Here is an 18,110-nt window from a genome sequence, read left to right as displayed (position 1 = left end):
AAACCATGGACATTTCCATGATTCAGATCTATACCATGGTATAAATGATGCCACCGTGGTAATATTTAGGTACAATGGCAGTACCATGGTCCCACCATCATACTTCAAGGGTACAACCATGGTACATTTCCATGATTCAGATCTATACCATGGTAGAAGTGAAGTTGTACCATGGTATGAATAAAAGTACCATAGTAGTACCATGGTACATTTTTGTAAGGGTAAGCAAAATATATCATGCTACTTAACGTGAAACCAAGTTCAGTTTTGAGATCCACCGGTGGTCTTAACTGGCCTTGTAACTGTGACAATGGGCTATCTCTCTCCGCTTGGCTCGATGGAATATGTAGTGATTTTTACATTGTTTTTTTTATTGAATTTATTTTGGGCAACAGATATATACAACAAAATGCACAATGTGGTCACAGAGGATATCACTTGAAAGTATTAATTAAAACGCTTACATCCAAAGTGGTCCTCGATGGTAAAAATAACTAACACATAATGATTAAAAGACAAGAAAAAATTACAAACAACCATAAATACATTAATTTATATTGACATCCTAAAAAGTGGCACTATTCACTGCACTTCTCCCTAACCTTAAAAATCAGCCATATTCATTTCACATTAAAACAATCTATTAATTGCACATCATACACATCCTTCAAATAAATCCACCTGACCAGCAGTAGGGGCCACAAGGGGCAGTGGAGTGGTTTCCCTTACTTAGACTGCCATGTCCAAATGAAAACCTTTGCCTGTTTTTTAATGCTATTTTTACTTTTTATTTTCTTGATCTCTAAGGGAAGGCTATTCCATAGACAAATTCCTGTATGGAAAAACGTGCTCCTCGCAGTACTGTTTACTCTTGGGATATTACAAGACGTAACACTAGCTCTGGTATTGCTACTGTGTTGGTTATAGACCATATCAATGTGGTTTTTCATGTAACTTGGGGCACGGTCATTTGAGATGTCAAGCGTGATTAAGTTTAAGTTGGTCCACTCTGGACTCCAAAGGCAACAAGCCCACCTCCCGGAACTCATGTACCCCAATGTGGGTCCTAAGGGGGACATTAAGCATATCCTTGATAACATTATTTTTGCATGACCTGCATTCTCTTTTTCAGCTTTTTTATAGCCCACTCTACCAAGCAGAGAAGGCATAATCAAAATGGTTGAGACAAGTAGTTTAACTTTAATGTTAATATATCTAGCGTTACGATATAAAAATGTCAATTTGTTTGCCATTTTAGAAGGAATTTTAGCAGCAATCAGGTCTCCAGAAAGGGATTGATCTAGAGACACACCAAGATACACTTGTTTTAGATTCAATATACTTGCATGCACAGTTTATTGTTATTTTGTCAGCCCTAAGCAATCTACGTTTTGTTCCAAACAAAATCGATTCAGTTTTTCCCAAATGCAACAAATGTATGTATGTATGACAACAAATCTCTAACAAAATGCAAATCCTTACTCAGGGTCTCCTGTATGTAAACTGTATCCTTCCCTGATATGAGTATAACTGAGTCATCAGCATAAAGCAGGAGTTTGCACTTTACTGCATCTGGCATAACATTAATGTATATAAGAAATAAGAGAGGCCCTAAAATGGATCCCTGCGGTACTCCACAGGATATTTCTTTGGCCTCTGACAGAAGATCACCAACATTACATACTTGTGTTCTGTTGGTCAAGACCTAAACCAATTCACTACTACATCATTTATCACAGTTTAGTACATGAGACCAATCCAAAATTCCAAGGACCTCTACAAAATGTTATTTTGAGTATTGTTTCATAGACCGTACCTTCATGTATTTATTACCTGTCTCTAGTAGCATTTTGGATTTCTTACGGGTACAGTAGGTTACCATATGATCACTAAAAACAATATTTAAGACTCCTGACTGACGTTCTCTTGATCTGATACAATAATCAAATCCAAAGTTGATTTACTGTCAATACACACCCGGGTTGGCTCAACAATCAGTTGTTTTAGACCAAATAACTGACTAAAGTTATACAGGGCATTTACTAGTGTACTTTTCTTGGGTGGTAACTGCACATTTTTATTAAAATCGCCAAGCAGAATACCTTCCCTATCAGCAAATATATTGTGATCACAGCAATTCGATTCAAGTAAAGCATAGAAATTATTCTGCTTAGGAAGCCGATAGTACACACCAACGAATAACATTTAGGAAGGAGTATATCTACAACCTTAAGACCATCCTTTTTCAGATCTGAACAAGGGTTAAAATGCACATAATTCCTAGTAAAAACACACAGGCCGCCACTGTTTTGGTTTCGGGCCAAATTCTATGAATGCTATAACTCGGTTATGTACACAGTTTCATAGCCTTAACCTTTTTTAAATTGACTATCGTATTTGTTATTTAAATCACACTTTATTAGTATAATGAGTAATCCAGGAACGTCACGACAAAACTAGAGAAAATAACAACTACAGAGTGCCAATGGCCACAATGCATGGCTAAATTACTTCCGGACACGAAGGGTCCACAGAGCTCCTCATCCCCCTCACCCCTCTATAGTAATTAGTGTTGTGTTTTTGCAGATAGTAGTATACGGTAGTATTTACTGTAGGGTTGTTGTAGACATTACTGTAGTATTTACTATAGTGTGTTTGTTTTTATTATCTTTGACATAGAAGTGGAGACTTTCTCCTTCAGGCAACCTACTGGAGAAATACTAAAAGAGCACATTTTCCATAACCTGTATGTAGGTAGGACTGGCCCAGCTAACAATGCTACGGACAGAGAATGTTTTTGTAATGTTCGAGTGTCTAGTTTTTCGTTAGATAGGGGAACATTTTATCTATGTTAGCGAAAACTGTCTGAGAACTTTTTTAGCATGTTTTGGTGTTAAAGTTAGAACATTCCCATAATGTCAAGCAGAACTGATCTAGAACCTGGTTACAATGTTCTCAGAATATGCCACATTAATGTTCTAGCTGTATTTTATGGGACGTTGCAACAACATTCATGTGTCCAGTTTTCTGAGGGTTAGGAGAATATTCCATCAACGTTCCACCAAACATACACAGAAGATGTTTGCCATGTTTTGGGAATATACAATATTAGTGTCCTTGACACGTTTCATTGAACGTTTCAAGGACATTTGTGTGTCGTCCAGTTTTCTGAGGGTTAGAAGAATATTCTGTCAACGTCTCACCAAACACACAGACATGGATATAGAACAAGACAATAATGTTCTAGACACGTTTCATGGGAACGTTGTAAGAACATTTCTGTGTATCAGTTGACAGTAAGTCGCCTGATGATTCTAAAGAAACGTTAGCCACCCATTTTTTTTTAAATTACACCTTGTTAGTTGCCAAGCCCATGACTGGTGAACCACTGATGCATTCACAGCTCTGTTTTGTCTGTTGGCAAGGTTACACGCTCACAGTGCTTTTAACATGTTTTTAACATATTTAACACAAGTGATTACATTGGGCATGTTAATTTATACAGAAATTATTATTCAACATGTCGTCACCTGGGATTTGAACTCACAACCTTTTGGTTCACTGCATTCAGATATTCATTCTACATTACCATGTCTGTGGTAGTTATCAGTTACTTTGACTATTCTCTCATCATTGATTTGATAGTTGTCTAATGTTGGTGGGGTATATTTAACCTTTTTTAATGATACTCCTGAATCACTACGATCAATAAAGTTTTTCTTGTGTGTACTTTTACCAGAGCTGATAGTTACTTCAAAGTGCATTGACCCTATTGCTTACACAAGTTGTTTCAGATCTACACAGATCTACACAAGTGCCTAGGGAGGAGGGGGTTAGGGTTTATTCTGGAGAGAGCCTAACTACACTGGTCAAATAAGAACAGGCACTAGAGATATCCCTTATTTGGACAGTGGTTAGGGTGTTCGTCATTGGTGGTGGTCTGGGTTTGAGACGTGCTAGTGGAGTCACCATGCTCTCACATTCCTACTCTCCCCTATCGGGTCTCAATCCCAGACCACCAGCACCAATGACTAACTCCCATATCGCTGTCCAAGAAGGGATATCTCTAGGGCATGTGCTTATTGGACCAGTATAGTATAGGGTGAATGCAATTTGAACTAAATCTCAGCTCTGTTAAAGGTAGACTCAAGAAAATATTTTATTGATCATGGTGATTCAGGAGTATCATTAAAACAGGTTAATATGCCCCACCAACATTAGTCAACTATACAGAAAGCCCTTAAGTTGCTGAAATAGGTGAAGAATATCAATGATGAGAGAATAGTCAGATGAACTTATACCTGACATGGTGGCGAAGCAGGAAGATTGCAGTACCGTGAACCAAGAGGTTGGACTTCAAAAATCCCAGGTTAGGACATGTTGAATAAGAATTACTGCAACATTCTCATTTAACGTGTGTAGAACATTAACAGTTTATATTCTGAGAACATGTCAACCATGTTCTGTGTGTTGTTGGTGGGACGTTGATGGAATATTCTCCTAAACCATAGAAAACTGGACATGAATGTTCCTGCACCATTCTCATTTAAAGTGTCTAGAACATTAATATTTTATGTTCTCAGAACATGGTAACCACATTCTGGGTATGTTTTATTTCATATTTCGAGAATGGTCTCTTGGTGATGGGTTCTGACATCTAAACTTGAAATATCCTTGTTCATGGTACGGAGGGAGAGAGTTGAATGCGAAGGGAATGCATTCTGTCAGAACACATTATTGTTAGACATCAGGTATCCTATGGAAAGGAGAAGGGCCACAGTCTGGTTGCTACACGAGAAGTTAATGATTATCTGTAGGAGGAATGTATATGGTGGAGTCAATCAAGGTTGCATATAAGCCATGGGCTCGGAACATTATTTAATTACTTAATAAGACTCTTGGGTAGGGAATAGGCAGGGTATATGCTAATTAAATACTGTAGTATTTACTATAGTTAACAAAAATTACTTTTGTGCTTTTGCGGACATTACTGCAGTATTTACTACAGAATGCTGTTATAGATAATACTGTAGTATTTACTATATCATTCTACAGTATACTACAACATTCTATAGTAAGTACTGCACATGAGGGATACTTCCTTGTGCAGTATAGTATTCTACAGTATACTACTGTTTAATATAGAATTCTATAGTATTATATTATTCTATAGAAAAGTGTTGTATTTTTTCATGTGAGTGTAATACATACAAAAACGCAGGTCAACACTCTTGGATTTTTTATTGGTATTTGTTCATGGCAATCCTTGATACTGTGCATTACTCTGCCTTTACTCCTGACTCATTTACTCCTGAGATAGCTTAGTCAAAAACTCAGTTATCTAGTCTGTATCACATCCGGCGTGATTGGGAGTGCTATAGGGCGGCGCACAATTGGCCCAGCGTCATCCGGATTTGGCCGGGTAGGCCGTCATTGTAAATAAGAATTTGTTATTAACTGACTTGCCTAGTTAAATAAAAGTTAAATAAAAAACGTTTTAAAATACTGTAAGTTAAACTCTGACAGTCAACAGCAAAATGATCTTGATTTGGGTACATGGCTCTTTAGACAAAGGCTTGGCATAGTACATGTAGATAGACACACCATGCTCCATTCTGGTGTACGTTTGGTCAGACAGTCAGGAGAAACCACTGCCACCTCACCCTGGCCCAGCCACACTCTGACCTGAAGAAAGACTACTGCACCTAATTCCTCCCTCTTACTCATAGCACAGCATCACCTATTCCAGGAAACTCAGAGATTTATTTGTACTGTATATTAAATAACTGTGTCACGTTCCTTGGGTATGAAGAGAATGTGACCACTAAGTAGCTGTGCCAAGTTCCTTGGGTATGAAGAGAATGTGACCACTAAGTAGCTGTGCCAAGTTCCTTGGGTATGAAGAGAATGTGACCATTCAGGCTGTGCACTCATAAAATAATAACTTGTTCCTTTACCATGCTCCTTTTCTGAACATCAAACATTTTCACAATAATCATAATAATGCAGTCTCCTCCACACTGTAAAAAAATGATGTTGATTCAATGTACAATTATAAGGCAACCAGCTGCAATAGGATTGTGAGTTGACTCAACATAATTTTTACACAAACTTTTTGTTGTGAGTTTGCTCAACCACATTTCTGTTTGAGCACAATCCCATTGCAGCTGGTTGCCTAAGTTGAATCAACATACTTTTTTCCAGTACAAAGTCTGTGCGTAAATGGTTTTGATTTGACAAATAAAACACTAATATTCCTGAAGATCACATTAAGTTCTCTGTGCTGTGGGTGAGCTGCCTAAAGTAAACTATGATAAGATGCAGTAATAATGAGCAGTTTAAAAAAACAGACAGACTGTGATGGTTATTGTTACTCACCTCCCCCGTCTGTGAGACAGAAGCTTGACAGTAGAATCACCATGACTAGACCTTTTGACTTCATGGTGACCTGACTCCAGCACGGTGTCTCTGTGTTTTAAATGGTTGTAAATCCAAAACACAACTCAGTTGTTAACGTCACACCTGTCACTCCCTTATCAAGTCAGATTGTATCAGTAGTATCAGTAGTATCTGTTCAGGTTGGGCGTGGAAATTAGTCATGTTCTGAAAGTGATAGTTTAAAGAGTGAGTACACACGTACACACACACACAGTACCAGTCAAAAGTTTGGACACACCTACACATTCAGGTGTTTTTCTTTATTTTCACTATTGTCTACATCGTATAATAATTGTGAAGACATCCAAACTATGAAATAACACATATGGAATCCTGTAGTAACAAAAAAAAAGTGTTAAACAAACCAAAATAGATTTGATTTTAGATTCTTCAAAGTAGCCACCCTCGGCCTTGATGACAGCTTTGCACACTCTTGGCATTCTCTCAACCAGCTTCATGAGGTAGTCACCTGGAATGCATTTCAATTATCAGGTGTGCCTTGTTAAAAGTTAAGAAGGAATAAATGAATGTGTTTGAGCCAATCAATTGTGTTGTGACGAGGTAGGGGTGGTATTACAGGAGATAGCCCTATTTGGTAAAAGACCACGTCCATATTATGGCAAGAACAGCTCAAATAGGCAAAGAGAAACAACAGTCCACCATTACTTTAAGACATGAATGTCAGTCAATGTGGGAAATTTCAAGAACTTAAACATTCTCTTCAGGTGCAGTCGCAAAATCCATCGAGCGCTATGATGAAACTGGCTCTCATGAGGACCGCCACAGGAAAGGAAGACCCAGAGTTACCTCTGCTACAGAGGATAAGCTCATTAGAGTTACCAGCCTCAGAAATAATGCAGCCCAAATAAATGCTTCAGAGTTCAAGTAAAAGACACATCTCAACATCAACTGTTCAGAAGAGACTGCATGAATCAGGCCTTCATGGTTGAATTGCTGCAAAGAAACCAATACTAAAGGACACCAATAAGAAGAAGAGACTTGCAAGGGGCTAAGAAACACAAGCAATGGACATTAGACCGGTGGAAACCTGTCCTTTGGTCTTATGAGTCCAAATTTGAATCTCTTTGTGAGAGGCAGAGTAGGTGAACGGATGATCTCCGCATGTGTGGTTCCCACCGTGAATCATGGAGGAGGTGTGATATGGGGGTGCTTTGCTGGTGACATTGTCAGTGATTTATGTAGAATTCAAGGCACACTTAACCAGCATGGCTACCACAGCATCCTGCAGTTTGTGCTTAGTGGGACTGTCATTTGTTTTTAAACAGGACAATGACCCAACACACCTCCAGGCTGTGTAAGGGCTATTTGACCAAGAAGGAGAGTGCTACATCAGATGACCTGGCCTCCACAATCCCCCGACTTCAACCCAATTGAGATGGTTTGGGATGAGTTGGACCGCAGAGTGAAGGAAAAGCAGCCAACAAGTGCTCAGCATGTGTGAGAACTCCTTTAAGACATTTGGAAAAGCATTCCAGGTGAAGCTGGTTGAGAGAATGCCAAGAGTGTGCAAAGCTGTCATCAAGGCCGAGGGTGGCTACTTTGAAGAATCTAAAATATATTTAGATTTGTTTAACACTTTTTTGGTTACTACTTGATTCCATATTTGTTATTTAATAGTTTTGATGTCTTCACTGTTATTCTACAATTTAGAAAGTAGTAAAAATAAAGAAAAAACATTGAATAATTAGGTGTGTCCAAACTTTTGACTGGTACTGTATATCCCTCATTGGCCTATCCCTCTGTTCTTTCACATATCTACTATTCACAAAGAACCTGTCAGAATCCCTCAACCTTGATCCACCCTCCTCTACTGTATTTAGTACCTGAGCATATGACATCTTCTGCACTACTCTGACCCTGGCCACCTCAACCTGCCTCTCTGACCCTGGCCACCTCAACCTGCCTCTCTGACCCTGGCCACCTCAACCTGCCCTCTCATACTGGACACCTCCAATCCCCAGCAACATGGGCAACCCTACAGTTGGCACACATACATTTTTGTTCCATGTCCTCCTGCACACTTTCCACATCTTGGATTCTCCCTCCCACACGCAGCTGCAACATGCCCATAAACGTGACACCTATAACACCTCAGTGTATTCAGCACAAGAGCTTTAACGGCATAACTCATATATACAAACATTAGTTTGTCAGGTAAAGACTCTAAATCAAAGCTCAAAAGAACAGACTGTGTCACCTCTGTTCCACCATGCTCCCCACCAGGTCTGCTTCACACCAACTGCTTCACACAAACTGTGGGCGTCACAAACACCAGGAATCTTCTACTTAAATTGCTCCACCTCCACACTTAACGCTACCCCAACAATGACTCACTTCAATGGTGCCATAAACCTAAGAGCAAAGCAAGATACAGATCTTTCCCCAAGTTACGTCACATGGAGTGCCTGCTCCCTCTGATCTGAGGAAACACAAACAAACATTACAAGTCCACTTCAAGTTGCCTTCACCGGCTCAACAGCACCCACCATCTTTTCCACCCAACCTGAAACCACTCATGGATCAGCCAAAAGGCCTGGTTCCATCCTCTCAAAAATCTCGATCCCATTGAACCAAATGTATTTTTGCCATAACCATATCCATCAATGCAAGGCTCAGGCTCCGGGCTCCTCACAACAACTTCTACCCCTTCCGTTTCACTTACATAACTCGAACTGGCGTCCGGCTCACTCTGTTAGAACTTGATACCAATCTTCCTCGACATACGCTCTCCTTTGTTGTTGCTAGCTTCAGAAGATTCAAACTCATCCTCTGCCTCACTCAGTCTTTTCAACCTCCTCTCTCTTTCCCTCTAATTCTCCTCCCTTAACCAATTATCTGACTCCTTCTGAAAATAGTCCTCATCTGGCAGCTTCATTAGCTTCTTATGGCTGGGGGGCAGTATCTGTAGTAGTAAACTGCCTGCTACTCAGGCCCAGAAGCTAAGATATGCATATAATTAGTAGATTTGGATAGACAACCCTCTGAAGTTTCTAAAACTGTTTGAATGATGTCTGTGAGTATAACATAACTCATATGGCAGGCAAAAACCAGAGAAAAAATCCAATCAGGAAGTGGAAAATCTGAGGTTTGTAGTTTTTCACCTCTTTGCCTATCCAAGATACAGTGTAAATTTGGTCCGATTGCACTTCCTAAGCCTTCCACTCGATGTCAACAGTCTTCAGAAACTTGTTTGAGGCTTCTACTGTGAAGGAGGAGAGAATGAGAGCTGTTTCAACCAGAGGTCTGACTCTGAGGTCTGCCAGTGAGAGGTAGCTGCATTCCATTGCATTTCTAAATCAAATCAAATCAAAATCAAATGTATTTATACAGCCCTTCGTACATCAGCTGATATTTCAAAGTGCTGTACAGAAACTCAGCCTAAAACCCCAAACAGCAAGCAATGCAGGTGTAGAAGCACGGTGGCTAGGAAAAACTCCCTAGAAAGGCCAAAACCTAGGAAGAAACCTAGAGAGGAACCAGGCTATGTGGGGTGGCCAGTCCTCTTCTGGCTGTGCCGGGTGGAGATTGTAACAGAACATGGCCAAGATGTTCAAATGTTCATAAATGACCAGCATGGTCAAATAATAATAATCACAGGCAGAACAGTTGAAACTGGACTGGGGACAGCAAGGAGTCATCATGTCAGGTAGTCTTGAGGCATGGTCCTAGGGCTCAGGTCCTCTGAGAGAGAGAAAGAAAGAGAGAGAGAGAATTAGAGAGAGCATACTTAAATTCACACAGGACACCGGCTAGGACAGGAGAAGTACTCCAGATATAACAAACTGACCCTAGCCCCCCGACACAAACTACTGCAGCATAAATACTGGAGGCTGAGACAGGAGGGGTCAGGAGACACTATGGCTCCATCCCCGGACAGGGCCAAACAGGAAGGATATAACCCCACCCACTTTGCCAAAGCACAGCCCCCACACCACTAAAGACAAAGGAATTCTCTGGTTGGAACATTATTGAAGATTCATGTTAAAAACATCCTAAAGATTGATTCTATACATCGTTTGACATGTTTCTACAAACTGTAATGGAAATGTTTGACTTTTCGTCTGGACCTAGTGCTCGCTCCTCATGAATTTGGATTTGTGAACCAAACGTGCGAACAAAAAGGAGCTATTTGAACATAAATGGACTTTATCGAACAAAACAAACATTTATTGTGGAACTGGGATTCCTGGGAGTGCATTCTGATGAAGATCATCAAAGGTAAGTGAATATTTATAATGCTATTTCTGACTTCTGTTGACTTCACAACATGGCGGGTATCTGTATGGCTTGTTTTTGTGTCTGAGCGCTGTACATGGTGTGGTTTATTCGTAAAGTTTTTTTGAAATCTGACACAGCGGTTGCATTAACTTCATATGGCTGCAGTGGCAGTATTGAGTAGCTTGGATGAAAAGGTGCCCATTGTAAACGGCCAGCTCCTCAGTCTCAATTGCTAATATATGCATATTATTATTAGTATTGGATAGAAAACACTAAAGTTTCCAAAACTGTCAAAATATTGCCTGTGAGTATAACAGAACTGATATTGCAGGCGAAACCCTGAGGAAAATCAAAACAGGAAGTGGCTTCTATTTTGAAAACTCCATGCTCCATAGCCTCCCTTTGCTGGATTTAAAGGGATATGAACCAGATTCCTTTTCCTATCGCTTCCTCAAGGTGTCAACAGTCTTCAGACATAGTTTCAGGCTTTTATTTTGAGAAATGAGCCAGAACGATAACATCGCGTCAAGTGGTCACATGAGTTTTGCTCGCGCAACAGAGTTTGGATAGGTATTGCTTTTCCCTCTCCTACTGTGAAAGACATTTGCGGTTGATATATTATCGATTGTATATTTTAAAAACAACCTGAGGATTGATTATAAAAAACATTTGACATGTTTCTGTGGACATTATGGAAACTATTTGGAATTTGTCTGCATTGTCGTGACCGCTCTTTCCTGTGGATTTCTGAACATAACACGACAAACAAACGGAGGTATTTTGGATATAAAAATAATCTTTATGGAACAAAAGGAACATTTGTTGTGTAACTGGGAGTCTCGTAAGTGAAAACATCCGAAGATCAAAAGGTAAACTATTAATTTGATTGCTTTTTTGATTTTCGTGACCAAGCTTCCTGATGCTAAGTGTACTTAATGTTTTGTCGTGCGATCGATAAACTTACATAAACGCTTGGATTGCTTTCGCTGTAAAGCATAATTTAAAAATCTGACACGACAGGTGGATTAACAAAAGGCTAAGCTGTGTTTTCCTATATTGCACTTGTGATTTCATGAATATAAATATTTGTAGTAATATTTATTGAATGTAGCGCTATGCTATTCAGCGGTTATTGATGACACTTATCCCGATAGTGGGATTGCAGCCTTAAATAATACCCTCAAAACACCATTCTCAATGTCAACAGTGAAGAGGTGACTCCGGGATGCTGGCTTTCTAGGCAGAGTTGCAAAGAAAAAGCCATATCTCAGACTGGCCAATAAAAATAAAAGATTAAGATGGGCAAAGAACAGAGACACTAGACAGAGGCCAGCATCCCGGAGTCACTGTTGACATTGAGATTGGTGTTTTGCGGGTACTATTTATTGAAGCTGCCAGTTGAGGACTTGTGAGGCGTCTGTTTCTCAAACTAGACACTCTAATGTACTTGTCCTCTTGCTCAGTTGTGCACCGGGGCCTCCCACTCCTCTTTCTATTCTGGTTAGAGCCAGTTTGCACTGTTCTGTGAAGGGAGTAGTACACAGCATTGTACCAGATCTTCAGTTTCTTGGCAATTTCTCGCATGGAATAACCTTCATTTCTCAGAACAAGAATAGACTGTTGAGCTTCAGGAGAAAGTTCTTTGCTTCTGGCCATTTTGAGCCTGTAATCGAACTGAACAAATGCTGATGCTCCAGATACTCAACTAGTCTAAAGAAGGACAGTTTTATTTTTTCTTTAACTTCTCTGGGATATGTGGGACGGTAGCGTCCCACCTCGCCAACAGCCAGTGAAATTGCATGGCGCCCAATTCAAAACAACAGAAATCTCATAATTAAAATTCCTCAAACATACAAGTATTATACATCATTTTAAAGAAACTTCTCGTTAATGTGTCTGATTTCAAAAAGGCTTTACAGTGTAAGCACACCTTGTGATTATGTTAGGTCAGCGCCTAGCCAAAGAAAAACATACAGCCATTTTCCAAAGAAGGAGAGGTGTCACAAAAGTCATAAATAGCGTTAAAATTAATCACAAACCTTTGATGATCTTCACCGGATCCCACTCCCAGGACTCCATGTTAAACAATAAATGTGTGTTTTGTTCGATAAAGTTAATCTTTATGTCCAAAAACCTCATTTGAAATTGGTGTGTTATGTTCAGAATTGCATTGTCTCAAACAAACATCCGGTGAAAGTGCAGAGAGCAACATCAAATTACAGAAATTCTCATCATAAACATTGATGAAAGATACAAATGTTAAACACACAATTAACGATCAACTTCTCCTTAATGCAACCACTGTGTCAGATTTCAAGAAAGTTTTACGGTAATAGCACACCATGCAATTATGTTAAGTCAGCGCCTAGCCACAGAAAAACATACAGCCATTTTCCAACCAAGAGAGGTGTCACAAAACTCAGAAATAGCGTTATAAATATTCACTTACCTTTGATGATCTTCCTCGGAATGCATTCCCAGGAATCCCAGTTCCACAATAAATGTTTGTTTTGTTCGATAAAGTCCATAATTTATGTTCAAATACCTCCTTTTTATTTGCGCGTTTAGTTCACAAATCCAAATTCACAAGGTGCAGGCACTTAGTTCAGACGAAAAGTCAAAACAGTTCCATTACAGTTCGTAGAAACATGTCAAACGATGTATATAATCAATCTTTAGGATGTTTTTATCGTAAATCTTCAAAAATGTTCCAACCGGACAATTCCTTTGTCTTTAGAAATTAAAAGGAATGGAGCTCGCTCTCACGGCCAGGTGCGTGACCTAGCTCATGGCATTCTGCCAGACCCCTGGTTCAAACATCTCTTATTCGCTCCCCCTTCATAGTAGAAGCCTGAAACAAGGTTCTAAAGACGGTTGACATCTAGTGGAAGCCGTAGGAAGTGCATTATGGCAATCGCAATCAATTGAAAAACTACAAACCTCAGATTCCCCACTTACTGGTTGGATTTTTTCTCTGGTTTTTGCCTGCTATATGAGTTCTGTTATACTCACAGACATCATTCAACATTTTTAGAAACTTCAGAGTGTTTTCTATCCAAATTCAATAATCATATGCATATTCTAGCTTTTGGGCCTGAGTAGCAGGCAGTTTACTCTGGGCACCTTATTCATCCAAGCTACTCAATACTGCCCCCCAGTCCCAAAGAAGTTAATCAGCACAACAGTTTTCAGCTGTGCAAACATAATTGCAAAAGGATTTTCTAATGATCAATTAGCCTTTTAAAATTCTAAACTTGTATTAGCTAACACAATGTGCCATTGGAACACAGGAGTGATGATTGCTGTTAGTGGGCCTCTGTACGCCTATGTAGATATTCCATTAAAAAAATCAGCCGTTTCCAGCTACAATAGTAGTTTACAACATTAATAATGTCTACATTGTATTTCTGATCAATTTGATGTTATTTTAATGGACAAAAAAAGGCTTTTCTTTCAAATACAAGGACATTTCTAAGTGACCAACCTTTTGATCAGTAGTGTAGGTGACAGCCACACGGTGGTACCACAGATAGAACAATGAGACAGATATTTCACTGGGTGTATATTAAGCAAAAACATAAATGCAACATGTAAAGTGTTGATCCCACGTTTCATGAGCTGAAATAAAAGATCCCAGTATTTTTGATACACACAAAACCGGATTATTTGGGCACAAATTTGTTTACATCCCTACATCTTCGCCAAGATAATCAATCCACCTGATAAGTGTGGCACATCATTTATCCAATCAAATCAAAACATACACACACACACAAACAGAGAGCGGAATACATCAGAAAAGAGGGCAGAGAAATCACAGGACAGGATGGAGCAACACATGGAATCAGCACCAGGGGCCTGTTGCACAAAACTAGGATAAGGGATTAAGCCAGGATATCTTGGTGATCCTGGCTCAATTGATCCGTAATCCGGTTGCACTAAAGATGGATAGGGGGCAGGAGGATATGTTATGGTATAAATTACCATGGAGATTTATTCTGTGGAGCTAGCCTGCTCCAGACCAGGCTAAATTCCAGGATCTATTTAATCTCATCCCTAATGTCAGTCAGCAGTCACCACAAATGGAAACCAATAGTTATTTCACTGCTCACTATACATTGTTATCACATATAACGAGACCCACTTATTATTTAAACGTTTGTGATCATTAATTTCAATGATTTTGGATAAAAAATGATTTTTAGATGTTGCTATCATTAGATAATTTACAGTTTCCCATAGACTATAAGGCTATATATAAAATATTAGGGCCACAGAGGTGAAAAAAACACAAGTCATAATATTGTAACCAGTTGTTTTAGAGGACAGTTGTTAAAATGACAGATGTGGGGCATTGTGAAATTGTACTTCAGTATGGTTTCATAAACAAAGACATGCTGATGTGCCAGAATATTAAGTATCACATTGTCATAAGTATCAAAACTGTAAAAACAATATGTAGCTTTTCTGCAGAAAGAACCAGCCTCATAAATTTATGACTTTATCCTTTTTCTTCAGTGTGGCCCTAGTACTCTGTCATATAAACAAATACACATTCCATATGAATATAAAAACACAATGTGTAACATTATGTTCCTTTATTGAATAAGGACAAAACAAAGCAGGTAAACCATCAGCTCCTTTCGAAACTGAAGTCACAGTGACTCTACAAGATGGAAAGCACAGAATCGAAGCATTTTATACAAAATGATACATACACATTCAAAGGTCTGTATATAACACACCCTGCATGTCTGCACACTAAAATAAATGCAGGACAAATCCATACACATCAACTGAACAGACAAATGAATGGATGCAGTAGCCTCCCTGCAGCCTTGTATTACACACAGTATACCGCACAAACATCATAAGAGGCCAAATTTGTCAAAAAACGAACCCAAAAAAAAACCAAATTCCTCTGCCACCGCAGGACATATTTAACCAAAATTGAAAGCACACATACTAACTAAAATAATTCAACACATATTGGTCCCTCAGCAGCCGACCACTGTCGTCATCAGGGAAGATTGCCGGATTGTCCCAGTCCATGGCTGGTGGCACTCTGGGGGCCCTCTCCTTCCTCAGGCAGGCCACATTGTGGAGGACAGCACAAGCCACAGTAATATCACATGCCCTAACAGGGCTGACCCTTAATTTGTGAAGGCAGTGAAAGCGTGCCTTCAGGAGGCCAAAGGTCATTTCAACTCTGGCCCTGGTCCTGGCATGGGCATGGTTGTAGGCCTGCTGTGCTTCCTGGGGGTCTGTGAAAGGTGTCAGGAGAAAAGGCTGGCAGCCATACCCCCTGTCTCCCAGCAACACACCAGAGAATTCACCTGTCAACACAAAATCTCATCATTACTACCTCATAAACACAGTGATATTCTTGACACAGCCATGATGGTTATAAATAGGGGTTGTGTGGCTTACCTTGTGATAGGCACTGATAGATTTCAGAGGCCCGAAAGATTCTGGAGTCATGGACTGAGCCAGGCCATTTTGCCACAACATTGCTGATCACACAGTCAGCATTGCAGACCATCTGAAATCATAAGATGAGGAATATTACACCAATCAATGCACATCACTGGCAATGCAGAGTGTTCGTCAATGGACAATATCAAAAAGTTATGTTCACCTGAACATTAATGCTGTGAAAGGATTTCCTATTCACAAAATCGGCCTCATGGGCACCTGAGGGGGCTTTTATCCTTATGTGTGTGCAGTCCACTGCACCAATGACATTGGGGAAACCTGTCACACAAAGTAATGAGTATCCTACTATGTGTTAACAGTTGTCCTGTAATTTGTAGATCCTCTTACCTGCAATCCTATAGAACTCCTCTTTGATGTCACAGAGTCTTCTGTGGCCAGGGAAGGAGATGAAGACATCTGCTAATGCTTTGATAGCCAGACACACACTCCTTATTGTGCGGCAAATTGTGGCCTTGTTCAGCTGTTCTGCATCCCCCACTGAGTACAGGAAGGCTCCACTAGCAAAAAAGCGCAAGGCCACACAAACCATTTGCTCCACACTCAGTGCATGGCTCCGTGCAGTGCGGTGCTTAATCCTGGGACCCAGTAGTCTGCATAGATACCTGATGCCATCTGCAGAAAACCTGTATCTTTCATATAGATGGTCATCAGGGAAGGCCAGTGGGTCCAACCGGTCCCTGAAGACCCTTTCTCGCCTGAAGGCTCTCCTCAGCACAAGTGCTTCTTCATCCAGCACATCTCGCACAAATGGGCATGCCATTGTCAGAGCAGAAAGGAACACACAATTTTGGGCCTTCATATAGGCTAGTGGCCACACCTGGTGCTGGGGGGGTGGGCAAAAGAGGGCGATGCCTTATAACGATGACTTGGTTGTACTGATTGCTGGGAAAATAAAAAAAAACCTTAGAAAGATGCCACCGTCCTGTGTGCTCACAATAAGAGCTCATATGTCATGGCTCTCTTGACTTTACGAGAATATACCTCATTTTTATTTTGAGCTGTGTCATCTTCTTGGAGCTGGGGGAGGAAAGAAAAATAATGATTAATACATTTGTGTTACAGTTAGCATACAGTGTACATTGAAGGCATATCTCACCTCCCTCTCAAGTTTTTTTTATTTCAAGGTCCAGTTTCCTAATTGTCCTCTTTTTTATTTCGAACTCCAGTGCAAGATTTTCCATCTTTTTCTTCTTGTACTGAATGTCTATGTCTGCCAGTTCTATTTGGCGCCGGAGGTGGTTGCCATACAACTTTCTGATAGCTTGTGAGCTCTGTGAACACAATACAATTAGCGCAGCTGGAATTTGGCAGGATGTGGTGTCCTTTTATTAATACGCACTATGTTGCCAGGCTGGTTTTCCCACTGTATAGCATCTGGGTCCTGTAAAAGAAATTAGATTTTTTGATTTTGATGAGGACTCCTCACCATTGTAGAGTAAATAGTACTTTCACAGTCTTAACATGATACCTCATGCCTTCTGGAATCCAGAGAGATGGTCTCCTCCTCATCATCGTCTCCATCATGTGCTGTTGCTGCTGCACTGGGGCCTTCACCCTATCACATTTAATCGGATTCATATTGAAGCTAGTAGACAAGACATGCCAGGCCTACAGTATGCCTTTGATGGAGTACTCACTGGATCAGCATCGTCTGGTGCTTGTGCTGGTGGCTCTAACAGGAACACAGTGCTGCCAGACACTGCAAGGCAATAGGTAAACCAAAGTCAGACAGTCCAAATTGATTCAATATGAATGTGGTTGTATCCCATGTAGAGATGGAAGGACATACCTTGAATGAAGCGGGTGGCATCTTGGGAGGAACCTATGCTCGTCTCTTTCCCCCCAGGGATCCCCTCTAAGACGGGCCTGCCTTTATTTAGCTCCAAGGCCATGTCCTCTGCTGGGGTAAGGTCAGCCTTTGGTGACCCACCACCCGT

The sequence above is a fragment of the Oncorhynchus kisutch genome, linkage group LG18 (assembly GCF_002021735.2).
Source record: "Oncorhynchus kisutch isolate 150728-3 linkage group LG18, Okis_V2, whole genome shotgun sequence".
In the NCBI taxonomy this organism is placed as follows: Eukaryota; Metazoa; Chordata; class Actinopteri; order Salmoniformes; family Salmonidae; genus Oncorhynchus; species Oncorhynchus kisutch.
This window is presented reverse-complemented; position numbering follows the sequence as displayed.